The 19,138-nt window shown below is 39.8% G+C and overlaps 1 protein-coding gene across 5 annotated transcripts in view; it reads right to left on the bottom strand.

Moving 5' to 3' along the window:
• Positions 1-18,480, bottom strand: part of SLC39A10 (solute carrier family 39 member 10) — a 54,253-nt gene extending 35,773 nt beyond the window's left edge. For 3 of the 5 annotated variants that reach the window (XM_017837455.1, XM_017837434.1, XM_017837449.1), the window contains exon 1: positions 9,185-9,298. The gene's annotated coding sequence lies outside the window, so the exon portion shown is untranslated. Of the gene's footprint in view, positions 1-9,184; positions 9,300-18,390 lie in introns of those variants that run through there. The other 2 variants (XM_017837442.1, XM_017837465.1) reach the window with 2 other exon arrangements.
• Positions 18,481-19,138: the final 658 nt, after the last annotated feature.

Here is a 19,138-nt window from a genome sequence, read left to right as displayed (position 1 = left end):
GGGGCTGCATTTGCAGTGTTTCTAAAACTACACTGCAATGAGATCTATCCAACCTACACTGCAGTGTGTAGCATCATAATTTGATCCAACATGAGTTCCTGGCTTTTGCAGTACCTGTAATTTGGTACATACTTCTTCTAGTGCCTCTCCTGAAATATAGTTTTTTTTGAGTGTAATTTTCTTTCTTTCATTATAATTTTAATTACAATGATTTTTTGGACTAACTGTTGATTTGGTTTAATATCAGTGTGGTCACCGCCTTTCTCAGTGGGATCACTGGGTCATGAACGTTTCCTGTGTCACTCCCTGGATCATTGACATCTTTCATCTTCATTGATCATTGATGCTAATGGGGCTTTCTTCGTTTTACATGATCCTATTAGTTCTCCAGACTCTGTAATTTCCATAACCCAATTCTGTAAAGAAAGAATACTTTTCATCAGGAACCTACTACTTCAATAGATCCTCCTAATTATGTAAAACCTGCCTATTTTAGTTAATAAGCAAATGAACCAACTTCTGATTTTTCCAGAATTAAAATTTGAAATTGGTTCTACTGCCATATTATGGTACAAGAAACAGTTTAAAAAAAATAAATTAAAAAAACTACTTGCTGTCTCTAACATTTAATACAAATGATCAGTAAGTGTATCTCAAAACAAATCCAGTAATTTGAAAGAATAAGACTATTCTTACTAGGCAAGAGGAACATTCCACAATGGTAAAATATTTGTAGTTGTTTCCTTTTTGATGAACAGAAATGGTTTGGCAGCCTACCACTGAAATTATGGGTTATCAAATTTCTCAGAGAAAGGTGTTTCATGCTCTTTGCCACTCATAGCTGGAACAAAATGAAAACTGGCATCTGCCTCTAAAATCAAAGAGTCAATAGTTAGTTGTGACCTTTATGGGTTCAACTTCAAAAATATTTGAGAATCACAGAATGTAAACATGAGATTCTGTAACAAATGCTTTAACACTCCACAGAGTCAACATTTTCTGTTAAAAATATCCTCCCTCCTTCCCTCTCCTTTTGCTACTGTAATTACGAGTACCTCAGACCCTCCCAGTCTGCTGAGCATATCACGGCCAGATTACAAAATACTTACTGAGATCATATTACAACTATCCAAAGGAAATGCATTATGCGAACAGGGTTGCACATCTTTTCTATAAAATCAAGCCAAATAAAACTACTGTATTTCAAATTACGTGTTTAACTAATTAACAGACTACGGAACAGAACTGTGGTAGAAGATGGTTTAAACCATCAGGATAAACTGACAGAAACTAAAGTGATACACATCAGCAAAATTAAAAACTACTGGAAGCATCAGTTAAGAATCAAGACAAATACAGTCCATCTACACCTCCAAACTTATTTTAACACAAAAAATAGCTCAGTTTAAAATATCATTAAAAAGTGTGGGAGTTTAATCCTGAGAACAAAGTTTTGATTCTAGTTAATCACAGCTGAAGAAACCTAAACACTTGTGTGCTGCTAAAAAAAGCCAGAGGCCTCACTTTTGTTATTTCTAGATCACTAGAATAACATGCTATCATGTAGCTGGACACTTCATTGCCAGGTTAAGGAGTTGAATAAATACTGACAATACCTCAACGGCCATTTGTCATCCACATCTAGGAACATTATACACACCCCCCTTATCAGAGATGTTCTCAATATAGGGGGAAACCTCATAACCTGATCCCAGAATAATAAAGGTTGAAATGCCTTTTTTTCCCAGAAATTTGACAAGGCTAACAATATAGCCAATCTTTGACCAGCATAACTGTGTCCTCAAAGGAAAGCACAACAAATAAGTGAAAATACAAAAAAAAAAAATTCCAACTTGATACGCTAGGTTTATACATTTCTGATTACACTACATGTACTTTTATAATGTAAATGTAATGTTTAAAAACTATATTACTGGTAATATGTAAGGCAGAAATGTTAAGGATCTTGCTTTGCTTATTGTCAAGAAAAGTAAAACTGAAGCAAACCATAACTGCACGTACAGAATAAAAAACTGCAGAGCACACGAGCTATCATTTTGGTATTTCACTGTTTTTCAATCACTGCTTGGAACTACTGCATGACATATTTGATAAGGTATGGACAACAATTCAGCAAAAAATGTGGTTTTTTTCATTGTTAAAATACATTCCTTTTATGTGAAGAACAATGTACTCCTCTAGATGTTTCACGTTGAGAATACTTTGTTTATAAAATTCAACTAATCCCTTGCCTCTCATGTCCACATTCTAAATTTATTGTTAACAATTAAGCTACAATAAGAGAGAAAATTCCAGTAAATTAATTTATTTGCAGAAACTCTCAGAATTTTCCACAAATAAGTGACAATTTGCCCTTTTCAATTTTATTACTACTTTAAGAACACAACAGCAGCATGTTGCCGTATTCCAAAACATTATTTTGATTTGTCCATAGTCCAATCAACAAAACAAAAAACATAGCAAAAGCCCCCCCAAATTAAAATATTAAATCTATACATTTTTAAGGGGTTGTTGGTTTAAACTATATGACAAACTGAGAGGTGTTCCTATGTGCCAAAGCCTAAATGTATCATAATACAGTCTTTCATTAGACAAATGCAGACACTTAGCACTGACAAAATAGCCCTTTTTTAGGGAATACAAGACCAAGTATGGTCTTCAAAGATGGTTAAAGTATTTTACATCACCTAGCATAACTGCAATTCATTTGAACCACAAAGTTTGATACAGAGGAAATGGAATAATAATGTGCTATAGTTGCTGCATTCTTATTAAAGCTTCTCATCTTAATCTGTTCTTTTAAGAGTCATATAAACCCCTCACCTACCTCTCCCTACTACTGAACACGTACAGTTAGCAAAAGCCAGCATAAGAATTTTTGCCTAGAGCCACTACAAATGAACTTCTCTGACTCTGTACCTCACTCTGCAGGAGCAGACACCCTGAGATTGGCTGAGCTGGTCAGAGATTAGCTCAGCTGGTCAGAGCACGGTGTTGAGAACAGCAAGTTGTGAGTTCGCTCTCCACATGGGCTTAAGAGCTGGACTCCATGATCCTTGCTGGTACCTTCCAACTCAGACTATTCTGTGAATTTCAGATGCATAAATTTAGAGCACACACTTTACAAAACTCTTATCTGGAGTACAAAGACAGTAACTCTGTGAAAAAATAATTAGCTCTGGGCATACTACAATGAAAAGATAAATTTTGTATATACATCCTGCTACAACTACTGTGTGTTTACTGAATACATGGTCTGAGAGCAAGTGGACACTGCTAATTGACTCTGCTAGACAATTGCCTCAAAACACATTTCAGAACAGGAATGACGAACAGTCCTGTTTACACATCATATCAGACATCAAATAAATGGAAATATTTTATTTTTAGCATCAAAATGCACTAATGCAAGGCTATCACATTATCTGGACTACAGTGAAGTAGCATTTCTTGAAGCTAGCACGATTTAAAATTGTACCTTCAGGCTGAGATACTCTCTCCTATAAACTGATGTTCAGGTCAGCACAAAAAAATGCTTCTATGTTCTGCAAAAAGAACTAGTCAATATATATGGCCTAAATGATACTGTTTGCATTTCATGGAACAAGAGTACTTATCAGGGCAGTGAAACCCTGACAAAAAGAGGTCTTCCTTGGCAGGAATAGATTACAGAAACTGCATAGAGTCTTGAGAAGTAATGTAACCACCAGGTGAAATACAGAGTACAATATTCCACTTGACAGTAAAGAAGTTCTTCTGGACTGCTGTGTAAGAATGAATATGAATGAAGCACTGCCTACAGTGGCAAAGACTCAAGATACATCCCTACTCACTACTCTCCCTTACAGAAACACTCAGTTGTGGCATTATCAGTTATTCTGCAAGGTGAATTGAACTCAGCTTTCAGTTGAACAAATGACATATGGCTACCATAACAAAAAAACCCAAAACCAGTCATCCTAGGATACAGTGCTACTCAGTTCTATTTAAAATGCAAATCAATATTAATAAAGAGATAAGTATTAATAAAAAAAAAATCCACATCAAGAATCACATTGAACAATGTCTATTCAAAGAGACTACCTTGAAGATTACATGTATTTTTCCTTTGTTACATCAATCTCAGTATGGTTGCATGTTATTATCAGCAGTTAGCTTGGTTAAAAGAGAAACTATTTATAGTTATCAAATCACCAGCTGTAAATAATTTATCATTTAGTTATCTTTCAGAATTCAAGGTTATTATATTTGCCCATTAATAATCATCACACTAAATATCAGTCTATGAATAAGGTGCAAGTTAGGTAATCTTGAGATATCTATGTTTATATATAAGCTGTATGACAGCACCTGTCTGGAATTCGTGTTTTATTATAGTGGTCTTTACTAGGAACTGTGATTGGAAACTATTTCTAAAGCATTTAAAGCCTACATGCAGAAACACTGTCTCACAAAAGTCTCTGTTGAGTATATATACTATGCTATGCAAATTCTCCAATCTTGAATAAAACTTCTTTCATACATTCTTAATCTGAAGAGTATTTTATCTCACATATGAATTTTATCTTACCTAAGTAACCACAGGACTTGGATTGATTAATGGCTTTCAGACATGATCATAGTTTTACATCAACTTCCGGTATTACACGGATTTTATCTCAATTCTGGATTGTTTTATCTACCTAATATCAGTGACTTCAAAACCAGGTCTCTTTATCACCTCAGCACTAATGCTTACAGAATACAATTTTCTGTACCTCTTAACAGTCCAGAAACTATAGAGCTCTAACTCCTCTCTAGTCAATATTCCACATTTTGTATATATATGATACATTGATTAATACTGAAACGTGACTGTCAACACAGAAGAAAAGGAGGGGCAGGTTTCTTTAGCAAACTTCATGAAGCTACAGCCAAGGTGACAGCCACAGAATGAAGCTTCTGGGTCATCGACAGCTGAGAGGAAAAACCACAACTGCTGAGTCATTCCTTCTCTGCAGCAATGGACAAAGCCGGGAAATGGAGAGAAGATGAGGCAGCACAATGTGATATCCAGAAGATGAGAACATTTCCAGTGAAATGAACTGTGTCCCCCAGTATGGGTGTAACACACTACGCATAATTCCGACATCCCTTCTTCCCGTAAGCTTTTGAAACCGACATGAGGAAACAATCATCTTCCAAGTCTTTCATGCTGCCTTCCAGCTTTCTGGGTATTAAAACCTGTACAGACTCTGGATTATCACAAGAGGTAACAAAACAAAAGTGACTGGAAAAAACTTTACTCCTCAGATTTTTATTACATCAAAAAACCCGAGAGAAATGGTACTGATTCAATAGCATATAAAATATTATGAATAGGTGGACTGATGCAGGGCATACCTTTCCTTCCTTTAGGAGGTTGCAATGTAGGTAGGACATGGTTTCCAGCATTTCAATCAGTTTTTGAAACTTTGAAAAAAATTCTTTTTATCAGCTTAGCCCAACTGGTACACATTTCCTTACCAGACTTTATTAGGTGTATTTCAAATATCTCAGTTGCAATTTAAGAATGACCTAAGAACAATCTAAATTCTTTCTGCATCAAGTGCTGTTACTTCAGGCCTTTATCAGCAAGACAAAATTACTAGTTCTCATTTAAGATAACTTCAGTAGCCCACCTGCAAAGATGAATACTTTTCCTATGATGAAATTGTTTTAAATAATTGCTCTCAAAATTAAGTTGGACTCCCACAGAAGAAATAGGAAGTTACACTGACTTTCTTCTTATTAGGAAAACAGAAATTGCTTCCCAAAAGGCATAAATTCTCAGTATTCACAGAACTTGCCCTGCACCTAAAGCTCAATCCTGTGAAAAGCATACCTGCCAAGCTTTCCTTCTCTGAAACTTCTACTGGCGTTTTTCAACGTGTTACGAAAAGTCAAGATGAATTCGACAATTCTGAAACCATGCCATAAAATAACACACCATGAAACAGCAAACGTTCTGACAGTTCATAGTCACTGTGAAGGAAACGGAATGAGGTTTTCTTGTTCTGGTATCAGTTTCACTGGTGACACATGCAGTTACATCTGTCCGTCCTGATACTGTGCAACAGTTTGTACAGATGCCATGATCTTTTCACTGAGTTTTGCCACAGTGAAGGACTGAATTGTAACTTAACAGAAAAACTTTCATGGAGTTTATCTTTTAATTAGCTTATGTAATTTTAACTCAGTAATTCCACCTAATGAGAAAACATAAATATTTCAAAACCCAGACTGATATACCTTATCACCGATTAAGTGCTTATATAATAAAATAAACTTCCACTTCTGTAAGAACTGTGACAGAGACAGGAACAACAGTCTTTATAATAGGCACAATCATGATCAAACGACATTAAAACTGGACAGCCAAGGCAAACAAGTCCAAACATACTTCCTTTGGGACTGTATACACCCAGGCTAGAAGTTCATGTGAACTGGGCACTAGTTAAAAGGTCTCTTCATACTTGAATCAGCCATTGCTTTGCAAAAATGTATTATGAATAGAAATAGCTAAATTACAGTTGCTTGACTTACTTAGTGAGACCACAAAGGACATCTATGCCAAGTTGGATATATTAATTTTTTCATGTGCATACATTTATGTTGCTTGTGCAAGTCAAACTACATGAAAAGTATCTTACCAAGGCGTGCTCCTGAACATTCAAAAGGAATGGTTTATTAACATACAAGGCCCAAGTACCACAGGCACTCAGTATTTCTCCTGCTGACTTTTCGCATGTAACTCTAGAAGATGGATATTGTCACATCACATAAATCTTAGTTTGAGACCACCAATTTCTAAGCACTGTAGTAGGTAACAGTCAGCACCACAATCTGTGCTTTTTCACATAAACTTTCTGGAACATGCCTGAATCACCCTGATGATCCAATTTCATTAGATTATTTCTTGCAATGGGAAAAACAAGCTGTAAGACAAAGCCTGTGAGCATATTTGCACTGCTTTAAACCACAACTTTGCTGTAATTGCACATTTTATGATTGACTGGATACATGTGGCAAACTTAGTACCTGGTTTTTATTTAAGCCAATCTGGAAACCACAAAGACCTACACAAGTATTAACTAAAACAAACCTCATTGTTTCGGAGAATTTTTCTTGTGAAGCCAGAATCTCTTCTCATGTTGCCTATTCCAGACAATTGTGTATGATCCTCTAGGTCCACCCTCCGTGGACACTAAGACACATCCCCATATGGAACTGCCACTATTAATCTCATCAAACATACGTGATTAATTCACAGTCTACAGATATACAGACACACATACGGGCCTAATCTCCTTTAGAAATAGAATCCATGGCTGCATACTTTTTTTCTCAAAAGTTTAAGTTGAAAGCAGTTTAAAACAGAAGTGCTGCAGGAGAGTATCACCAATTCTATTGTAACCATTAATATAGAACAGAAATTTAGCTAGTAAAGTCTATTGAGGCACTGGTCATGTTCTTGGAAACCACAGAGCTTTTTCATGTTATTTTCTTACATTATCAGACCAGAGTATTAGCCTAAATAGTAACCATTAATAGGTCAAATTCTTGGAGTTGAGTAGCGTTAGTCCACACCAAATACCTATTTCCCCCATGCAGTTAAAGAAGGCAACTTCTGAAATAAAGAAAATAATTCTGTTAAAATCGAATTTTAGAAACCAAATCTGACACTTGTTTTGCAAAGAAATAGTTTTCTTTTTTTATGTCATTGTATCAGTTACTACTACCCAAAGGGATACAAGAACATACCAGTTGGAACACACCAGGTATTACATTCGTTAACTAGCTGACAATTGCTTCTGCTTGTCTGAAAACTAACCAGGCCTTCCAGTGTGCATTTCTCAGGCTTGAGGTTATCACAGGTTCCCTCAGTGTTTCAAGATCCTATCTTAATAAGAAAACCCTCATTACGATTGCTACTTACAGACATACAGTGTTTAGTGTCAGAAACCAGAGTTATTTCTAACTCTGGCAACTCTTCCTCAGAGGCAAGAGTTTAAGAGCTAGCAGGCATGAGCACTTTCTACAGAGGGCCCCAAAAACGACAAAGATAAGTGAAGATTTTGAAGAGTGATTTTTATTCCAAAGTTGCAACGTTAGGTGTATGTTTCCAAAGGATGCAGCGCAAGCAGCTGTAATGGTCGAGAACAGGAAATCAATTATTTTCGCCCATCATTTTAGTGCCCGTTACAGCCAGCGACAAAAGCCTCCTAATCCTATACCTCTCACCCTTAGGGTATGTGCAGGTTACAGCCCGAGTGCTTTTCCCCCAGTTGTTAACGCGAACTCGGAACTCCGAGCCCAGCAAGGTTTACTCGCGTGGCTCGTTCATCATCCACAACCACTCCATTGCCCCCAAATATTGCCAAGTACTACGAGTGTCCTCCGCGGGTCCCGCAGGGCAGCTCCCTCCTCGCACACCCCGCGATTCCCCGCGGCCCCTGAGCCAGGCGGGAAGGGAGGGCCGGCATCTCCCACCCTCCCGGGGCCTCCACGTGGCCGCGCCGGGAGCGCTCGGCGGGGCCGGGACGCTCCCGAGCCGCACTCCCGGCAGGAAGGGAGCGGGCGCGAAGCGGGAGAGCGGGCTCTAAGGAGCTCCGTGCGGCGGGGCCGGGCGTCCCGCGGCGCCCCCCGACCCCTGCCGACCCCCTTCTCTCTCCGCCCGAAAAGCGAGGGCAGCCGCAGCCCCGCCGCCGCGACCCGGGCCCCCCAGTTCCGGGCGCGGGGGCGGGGAGGATTTACCTGCCGCATGGTCGCCGCACGAGCAGGAGCGAGAAAGGGGGCGGGGGGGACGCGCCAGGGCCGCGGCGGCGCCTCGTGCTCCGCCGCCTGGGGGAGAGCCCGGGCGCGGCCCCCCCGCCCGCCGCCCCCCTCACCCCGCCGGCCCCCCGCGCCCACCCGGGCCCCGCCGCCACGTGACGAGGCGGCCGCGCCGCCGTGTCGCCCCTCACGCCGCTCCGCATCGCGGGGAAGGTGGTGTCCGCTACTGCCGATCGATCCCCCGTGCTGGCTCCTCGCCCGCGCCCGCGGCCCCCCCCAGCCCCGGCCGGCCCGGGCCGGCCGCCACCCGCTCCGCGGAGCCGGGCGGCTGTGGGGGAGGGCATGTAAACAAATGGGGTTTTATAGCTACCTCACTCGAGTGCCGTGTGCATCTCCCTCTCCGCTCGGTACCAAACCGCCGCGGCGCCTCCTCCTCCTCCTCCTCCCGCCGCTCCGCCGCCGCTATTCACAGACCCGCGTACGCTCGCCCTGCCCGCGCGGCCCCGCGGCCCGAGGCGGAGCCATTTCCTACCCCTGCTCCGGCGCTACGAAAGTGGCGTAGCGCCCCTGCCCTGCCCGCCCCTCGCTGCGGCGGCGGGCGGCGAACGCCGAGCGATGGCCGCGGGCCGGGACGGCCCCGGGCACAGCCCTGCGGGCCTCGGGGAGCGGGGCCGCCGCCGGGCCCCGCCGGAGGGAGGGCGGGCCGGGCCTCGGGGGGAGCCGGGCCTGCGGGCCCGGCCTGGGCCGCCGCCTCTGCAGCCGCCTGGGGAGAGGGTCCGTCAGCAAGAGCGGGGCATTCCGTACCGAGGTACCTTCCGAGGGCGAGAATCGCATCACCCCCCGTTTATTTAACTCCAGAAAATCCTGCCAGGCTTTCTCATGAAATGAAAACCTGATAAGGCGATAAACGTGTCCACGTTCCGAGGTGGAGCCCCTCGTCACGACACACTTCATTCCTATAGAACAGCTACAGAGCTAAAAAAAAACCAACCCCCCCAAACACCCCTCTCCCCCCCAGCCTTATACAAATCAACGCCCCTCACTAGGTCCAACACCTCACTAGATCAGGGGACATTTTGGTTTATAACGTAAGACCTACAATATAGTGGGAGTCTTTCACAACAAATCATATTTTAAAATAGAGCAGCGTGTTTTGCAATGGTTATTTTTAAGAAGCATGTCAAAAGGCTGAGGCACGGTTCTAGGAACGTTTCAAGTAAGTTTTAGGCTGCTTCATTTTTCTCTCTTGAGAAATTTGCATACGATTTTTGCCACATTTTCTTCCAAAAATAACTGGTGTTTCCATAGTGGGCTTCAATCTAGAGGCAAACCAACTTCTCCCTTATTTGTTAAGAAGGCACACATTTTTTCTCTTATATTCTGAATTGAACTAACCTAATTATTTCCAAAACTGTTTGCTTGTTAAACCGGATGATTCACACCAGTACTACCTTAAGTCAGGCCTGGCAGATCTAGAATCCAGTCCTATCCAATCATATCCTAGTCCTGTCTTAAATCCAAGCCATACCCCGTGGTTGTCCATTTCTAATTTCAAATCTCCAATGACTTTTTCTCTCTTTAGTATTTATTTTGAGGGAAAAAACACTTCTATTCCTTCCTTCATTTTTTTCCATATGTCCTATTGAATCCATGACTAGAATTCAAACACTACTAGTCCAAAGTCAGTAGCTTATATCCAGTTTTAGGGACTAATAAAGTGATTATGATTACCAAACTGTTGCACTAGATCATTTGTATGTTGATTTGAATGATTTCTTCCTCCAAGCAGGTCCTTTATCTCTTAGAATGTCTCTTGGTACAGCAAAAAAAATACAGATCTGATTCTGACATTGATCATTAGACATCAACACAATATCCACTATTGATCACTAGACATGACTGATTTGTATTGCTGTTCAGTCTAGAAATGAATCCATTGACTGCAAAATAGAATTAAAATACAAAGTTTTGTATCTTCCCCCTTCTGAGTATATTGAGGGAATTGTACTCAGTAATGAAATAGAGCATATGGGGTTTGTTAGCTTTTCTGTGTAAAATTCCAATAACGTAAAACCTCATTAAAAGAAAAAGAAATTAAGAACTCTAGTAAAAGCACTGCAAGGGATGAATAGAAATTACTATGTTTAATACAGAAAGGTCATTTAAAATTTAAGGTTTGCTTGATTTTGTACTAGTTTTACTGTGTTTAGAAAACTTGATGGGTAAGGAAGCTGCTCTGAAGGCGGCTTTGCCTTGTTGTGGATGTACTGATGCTACACAGATACTTTCCAGAGACTGACCCAACCAAAGTGAACCAATAAACAAATCTCTGTGTTAGTGGGTTCCAGCTGTTACACACTGTAACTTGTGTCTGTTAATTTTTAAGCTAGAAGGGACCATTAAGAGGCCTTCCAGCACTCTGATACTGGTCATTAGACATCTGAGTATCCTTCCCTGCTAACAAATGAAAGTCTAATTTGTAGTTTGACTTGGTTATAACCTTCCCAGTTAGTCGGCTCATGGCTTTCTGCTGATACACTGAAAAGCCTGTTTGTATCTAGAATATTTTCCCAATAGTTGTACATTGTATCTTTCATTTATCTTCTCAGTAGTTTTAACCAGATGTTTTGGTACAAGAGCTGCCTGCACATCAATATTTGAAGAAAAGAAGATATGATTTTCTATAACACAGGTTCAAAAACCCAACCAAAAACTATTAGATCAGGCATTACTATGAAAAGCATGCAGCTGAGAAGTGTGCTTCCCTGTAAAGCCCGTGGAACAACTTTCTGTGCTGCGGGGAAGCCACCACTGCAAGAGTGCTGAGAGCTTGAGAGTATACAAATGTATGCAACGAATCCAGACTGCCTTTTCAAGCTTCAAAAAGAATGATATATTACCATACTTTTAGAACACAACTGTCTTTTTTTTCCCCTCTCCTCTCACAGCTCACTTCCTTGCTGAGTAACACTGCACAGTGCACGCTCGTACGTTGGGCTGCAGGAAGGGAATTATTTTATATGTATATGTAATACAGAAGGACTTTGGATATAATGCTGCAAAAGCAGATTGTATCTTCTAGCAGGGCTTGTCTCACAATGGGGTCCTGTCTAGCAGCACACTCCAGCTCCAGTACAATGCTGTGACCTCTTTCCAGTGCCCTGAGGTCCTGGTGCATTTGGACAGCAGGCCCAGCTGAAGTCAGCTGGCTGTGTCAGCACAGCAGATGAGAAAGTAAGAGACAGGGTATGGTGCCAAGATTTAACTGTGAGATGCAGGCTTAAAGAGGGTGAGATTAGAGAGAATTTGTGAGATCTCCCACACTAATTTCCTGTCCTCCCTTATAACAATCCAACTGCATGTGAGGGACAAAAGGTTAACATATATATGTATACAGAAAAGTACTTTGTTTAGACAAAGTATTAACCCCCCATTAAAAAAAAAAAAAAACCAACAAAAAACCACCAACCAACCAACCAGAACCCAAAGCTATAGAATTAGTAATTCTGCACACAGGTTTAGTTCTTATATCCTGATACTGCCACTGACTGTAAACAGAAGTGAAAGTCTTGTGAGTATTCCTTGGAGGTCAGGAGCAATAATACTGAAAAATATTTTAATTGGGAGAAATTAATTTAGAAAGCTAGTGGTTGAAGTTGTACACAAACCTTCTGTTATTTAAGTAGGAGAAAAATGTCACTACTTGTTGACAAAATAAAGTTTTTACCCCTCTGCCAAATTCAGCTTTTTTGGTTGAAGAACCCAACTTAATTTTCTTACTTTTGAAATATTGATATCTTATGAAAAAAGCCAAGATAATGGCTTGAAACATTAACTTCCTTCTTTATTTTAAACCATCTGTCCAAGATTTAGTCAGAATTTAAGGCAGTGTGAACGCCAACGTAGCTGGGTTTGTGGCACATGTTACATTGTATATTTTCTTTCCTGTTCTTTAAAACATTTTTTCTAGCTTCTGTGCCTGCCTTTCAGGAATTCTGAGAGCCTGAAACAAAGTCAGAAACGCCATTTCTTGTGTGACAATGACCAACAAGTATTAATCAGTTTGCTAAAGAGTTAACCTTGGCAGAATTAACCTTGAGGTAGAGAACAGCTAACAGGACATAGCTAGTGTCAATGCAGACTTGCCAAACCAGAAGGATTTTACGAAATTCCTTAGGAGTGAAAGAGCTTTACTGCAGAAAGCTTTGCTCAGAAGTGCACTAACAAGAGCTGCTGAAGTGAAATATCAGGGAATCACATAGAAGGCATTTCTTTCCTTAATACATAATTTCCTAATCTGTATCTCAAATATAACCTGTTTAACTGAAGCTATCTCTTCTGCTCTGAATTTACTGATGTACTTACACTGTAACCATCAGTGTGGTCAGTTGTGTTTTACGGATTTGCTTCTATTTTTGCTGTTTGGCACTCTGAAATGTGCTCATTCCCAGGCTGTATAAGAGGGCTGAGATTGGGTGCTGAAGCAGCAGAGACTTTGCTTATGGCAAGGACATAAGTGAAGATGTTTAAGCATCAGAGTGCACTTAAACAAGCAGGTAGTGATTCTGTGATTAAAGCTTGTGCTTGGAAATGGGCAGTGATGTTCTCTGGGGGATTTCACTGCCTGGATTTTTTGCAATGAATTTAATGCCCAAGTTTATATAACTCCAAGGCTGTGTATAAACATGGTACCTTTAGTAGAGACTATATATGATTTTTTCCTGCCAAACTGGGTGCTCTCGTTTAAGCCTTTGCTTGGCAGATTTCTTTATTTAGCTCTAATTGGTTTCAACTGTGCGAATTCCAATGATCATTCAAAGTAGATCTGGTCAGTTTTGCATGAACTAGTAAGTACAGTTTGAAAGTTACTTTACTCATAAGATGTGACAAAAAGGGAAATAAATCCATCTAACTTTTTTTTTTAAAAAAAACTACTGTTATCCTTCTCATTACAACAACATGTAGATACCCCTCTGTTTGGATAGTGTATAAATATGTATGAGCATATGTGTGGGTTTTGAAGAAAAAATGTCAATGTCAATGATATTGTCTGCATACTTTTAACTATGGTACTTGTGTAAATACAGGAAGTTACTTTAGACAGAAACCCCTGATTTTTTTTTTAACATGACAAAACAAGATACAGGTTTTAAAGGTCTTTGTTTCAGAAGTTTTTGAGTTGGCCTCTTTGAAGGGAACGGCCAGGCTTTTTGTTTTGTTTTTAAACATGGGCTGGTATTTTTGATGAAAAAATATAAAACCTTTGTCATTGGCTCAAGACTTAAAGTTGCATAAACATCAAAGGACATAAACAAAAGGGCGTGATGCTGCAGCAGCAACTGAAGTCTTTGGTAAACACGGAGGTGTTCCTGCAATATGGAAAAGAAGCCAATATGACTCATAGACCTTTGGTTGATTTTGCAAAGCTGGCAAACGCTAGTATAGCTTATCCACAGGAAAACTCTTGCTGGCAAACTTTGCTTTGTTAAATGAATATCCCTTTGATTTGTTGTTATTTGTTTTAAACATGAATTTCTAGTCCTACTCTCTAAAGCAGTCACAAGGCCTTTCATTGGATCTGAGACAGACAGGATTTGCTGGTCACAGGACTGGGATAAAATTCTAAGTGGAAAATATTAGAAAGCAAGGACAGTGTGCCACAGCCTTCTTCCTCTCTTGCAAGCTTGGGTTCGTTTATTTTTCTCCCTTCCTTCCTGCCTGTTGAAGTCACCTGTTTGCATCTTTTCTGTACGCACTGGTTGTAGAAAGATGTCACCTTCATACTAAAGGATGTAATGGGAGGTAAAGGCCAGTCAGCTGCTTCCTTCAGCACATGACTGGGCTGAGATTGCTGACCACAAAGAGCTTATGGTCAAAGCCACACCAGAGCTCTGTATCAATAAATATGGATATTATCTGCTGGAGCCAGGCAGGGTTCAAAACATCAAACAAAGCTGTGCTAGCTGGCTGGGTGGGGTAGAAATTCCTCTAAAGGCTTTCAGTTATAAAAGTAAACTGGATTGATTCCAAAACTGACCCACCTGACCAAAGAGGAAATATTGACTTTAGTGTAATCTCTTAACATGCTGAGGAATTTGTTTTACACCCTCTTCTCAAACAGAATGGGAAAATTTAATGAGACTTGTCCCTGATATTATTTGAAAGAATCAATGAGCAGCTCAAAATAAGAAAACAAAGGTCAGTATCTTTTTTGTTTGTCAGTCCCTGTCAATTTTTAACCACTAGGTTGGTGAATTGGCATTTTTTGTATATGACCTAAACTTAGCTGAGTAATAGAAGGATAGCTCTTCTAAAGCTGGATTTTAGCAGGCAGCTGGAGTGAATTCCCCCATTTTGCCTCTGTTACACACAGAAGTGGATATGACAAATTTTTAAACTCCTGCAATTCCTCTGTTATCAGCAGGAAGAATCAGGAAGCCAAAACATCCTTAAGCTACTGGCTATCTTGGGAGGGATTACTCATCTATGAAATTTCAGCAGTGAAAGGGAAGCCAACATGAGCTTGAATGAATGGACAAGGATGTTGTACAGCCTCATCCCTTCTTCATCAAAGATCCAAAACCTCAAAGAGATTCCCAGAGAAGACATGTGACAAGAACATGCACTGGCAGGGAAGACAAAGGTATTGTTTGCAGAAATAAAGCAAATTCTGAAATGGGTGTTTTGTTTGCTTTTCTGAAAATCAGCTGTACAAGTAGCAAAATCTAAAATCAACAGACAGGCTCTCAAAATCAAAATTGTCAATGACTGGCCCACAGTTTGGGAAAGAGTTAACTTATGCTCAGCTGTGTTTATCCATCCATGCCTGATAATTCATAAATGGGAATTGGAGGGAGCAGTAGGATACTGGCCTTCAGACACCATTAAAAGTACATGACCTCAGCTTTAAAATGCTGGCATGCACTGAAGTTGGGTAATTTCTCCCCATAATTTACATGTTTTTAATTTTTACACCTGTATTTAGTGATTTGTACAGAAAAATAGGGACACACCAGCAATGTGAATGATGCTAGGAAACACCCCAGTTTCCCAATCTTTAACTACACTTATTTACAGTACTACAAGGTACTGCAGTTTATTTTCCATGTTGCTGCCCCAAAATGCTTTGCACAGTTGGATGGTAATTAAGTTTTAATGACACAAGTAGGAATGCGAATTTAAATAGTAAGAGCTATGAAGAAGAGAGTAAACTTTAACTGATACACAAAAAAGATGAATCACAGGGACACCTAAATGGGGTCTAAATGACAAGAAATGTAAAAATCAGGGGTGAATATCAGTGAAATTACATGGAGAGAGAGGCCACGTGGATGTTACACAGCTAGAAACTGGGAAGGGAGCAGACAAATGGGGAGGCCTGTTTCATGGCTGTTTTTCATCTGCATGGCTTAGCAACCTCATTTGATACCTCTTGCTGTAAAACAGTGATAACTTCTCTGAGAGCAACCTATAGCAGCAGAAAAATAGACTAATACGGTGATGAATAAATAACCACTATGGTTAGAAAAGGAAGAGAAATTTCAAAGCATTTTCTCAAGCATGGAACGAAAGACACTGCTTGTGACAGAGGGGATGTGGTCACATATCTTTGCTGACAGATCAGGTGATGTTATTTGTGATGTATTACAGCACTGAGAGGGCTCTGAGAGAACTCAAGGGTAGTAATGCCAATAAACAAGCAGATAGAAAATAAAGCCATTTCTGCTGTGGTTGGGTTGGACTAACTTTGCTGAAATGTTGTACTGACATCCAGTCTGTCCATCCATGGATATGTCATCCAAGAAAATTGACTGATAAACTCAGGGAAAAAAAACCAATCTGAGATAAACTTAATGCCAGTTTTGTCAACACTGAAATTGAAAAGAAAAAAAAAAAAGTTAAATTTGAAAATGTTTGATTTCACTCATGGTGTTTATGTCTTTCCACTCCTTTCAGATCACCTTCCCTTCTTTTATCTCTTATCTCTCCATAAAGACAACTAAAAATTCATTCCCATAGACACAAAGGGTAAACTAAGATGAGCTTCTGTGGTAGTGCTAATGAAATTATTGTGGACGTCTCCCAGAAAAACATGTGAGTTTGAGTTCATACCTTTTCTTGGTAAAGCAAAGCACCCCAAGAATATTTAAAATAAACTGTTGAACAGTAAATGCTGTTCATTCTTTATAACAGGTTTACATTATTGAATGTATACCAAAATGCACCACAGGCATGCAGTGATCTAATTCAAGGCTGAAAATTAATTTAAAAAAAACAAATACTACTACCTTGTGGACAGATGGGGGCAAAATTAAAGGTCTTGGGAGTGAACTGATATTTATTTTTTCATTTAATCATGGTACCATCTCTCAACAAATACATCTGCTCGCGTAACTGCTTCCAACATGTAGCTTACTCTAAACATGTGGAGAGTGCAACTTCTAAAGAGTTTTTCTCTCCTGCTGAGGTTTCTTAGTTATTTCTCAGAAGAAAAACAATTACCCATAAGGTGCTTCACCCTGTACACATATGAAAGTGAGTGGGTAGTTATTCTCACTGAAAGCAGTCTCCCAGTAGCATTTGGCTGTCAGACCACTTAAGTAGTTACCTAAACCCAGTACCTTAAAACAGTTCATAAAATCATAGCCTCACTTTGAACAGTATGTACTTCAGAGAATAACCTTCTCTGTTTTTTGCAGGTAGTTTAGTAGAAGTCAATGTAGCTGGGTAGACACTAATTTCATTTACATTTTCAGAATTACTTTTCTATTAATTATTAAATATACGAGAGAAATCCATTGGATTAATTGCAAGTGCAATCTGAAGTTTGAAAGCCTATAATTGTCAAATTTCCAGTTTACTAAAATTCTGAGAATAAGCCTCTGAAGCACAACATAATATCCTTTGGTAAATCAATATACAAAATGAAGAGAAGGAAATAGTACACAGAAGCTTCAAGACATTGCTTCTTACAGATAAACAGAAGCTAAAACTAAAGTCAATACTTACTAATGATTTGCAAGGAAGCTTGAAATAAGAATATTTTAGGTAAGCCAGTTACTTTAAAAGAGACCGCTTGGGGCTCTCCAGCTCCCGTATACCTGGGTTGGGCTGGCTCATTGCCAAATTCCCACGTGAAGCAGAGGCCAGATTCTAAGAAATTCTCAATCCCGAACCAGCTCACAGAGTTTTACTTAGAGTTATCTCAAATGACCAGGAAGTACTTAGTTTGGACAGCATGATTCTGGGATAATATTATTTATATTACAGGATGTGTCAGATTCATAACATAAGAATGACAAGAATTCATTGCTGTTATTCCAAGGGGGCTTTGCTTTTAAGGTAATCTGCTCTTCTTACCCTGAAAGAAGTATACAAATTTTAGCCCCATTATCTCAGAAGATATTAAGATTATCACAGTTATCACTAATTAGACAAAAGTAGACTTGGTTATGCAGCTTCTAAAAACAGTGAATCAGAAAATGAACTGCCAGCCCTAATGTACCTGAAAGTGCTGCAGGCACCCACTTCTTGAGAGCAGCATGCACACGTTATAGATCAGATCAGGCCACTTACAGGATGTTGAGTGCCAACTTCATCGTTCAGGACAGCAGTGACTGATTCTTGTCATTTCTCTCTTTCTCCTCTTCCTCATTTACAAAAGGGAGAGACTGCATGGCCTTTAGTCACTTCCCTAAACAGGAAGACTTGCTATCTATGCAGTTTCTTTTTTAAACCACTGTATTTTTAAGGAACTGTTTGAACGGGGTTTTTTATTTATTATTGTATTGAAATTGAACCTTGAGCTGGTAAAAACAATATTATGGTAGTGCTCTAGTTCTAAAACCAGAGCCGCTGTTTTCACAGGAGGACACTCCAAATTGCTGCACAGAACTTTTGACTGTTGAGCACTGAGAGGTATGCAGTGTACAAGCCCCAGTTACGGTGAACAGCCAAGCAGCAGACAATTTTTCAGAGGTTACTGCTGATGGTTTTAATTGTAATCCAAAACATAACCCAGAGGAAAGCGATTTTTGCAGGGTAGAGTGAGGTGGATCAATATTACTGCAACTCTTTCCATTTTTTTTTTAATGCCACTTTTGTTGTACTGCGAAACAGCACAGAAACTGCATTCATTTGAAAAGTCAATGGTCTCCTGACAGCAAAAGACAGAGTTAGTCTTTATTCTTATATAACCTGATCAGCAATTGTACAGAAACCTGAGTAAGGAGGAAATAACAAGACATCAAGAATTTGAGGCAGACGGAATTTAGGCTGAACATCTCTGCCTGTTCATTGCACCCATAACAGTTCTGTCTTCCTT

This window comes from Lepidothrix coronata, unplaced genomic scaffold, assembly GCF_001604755.1.
Source record: "Lepidothrix coronata isolate B3197 unplaced genomic scaffold, Lepidothrix_coronata-1.0 Scaffold7, whole genome shotgun sequence".
NCBI lineage: Eukaryota > Metazoa > Chordata > Aves > Passeriformes > Pipridae > Lepidothrix > Lepidothrix coronata.
The sequence above is the reverse complement of the archived record's forward strand: the minus strand, read 5'-3'. Positions and strand labels throughout refer to the sequence as shown.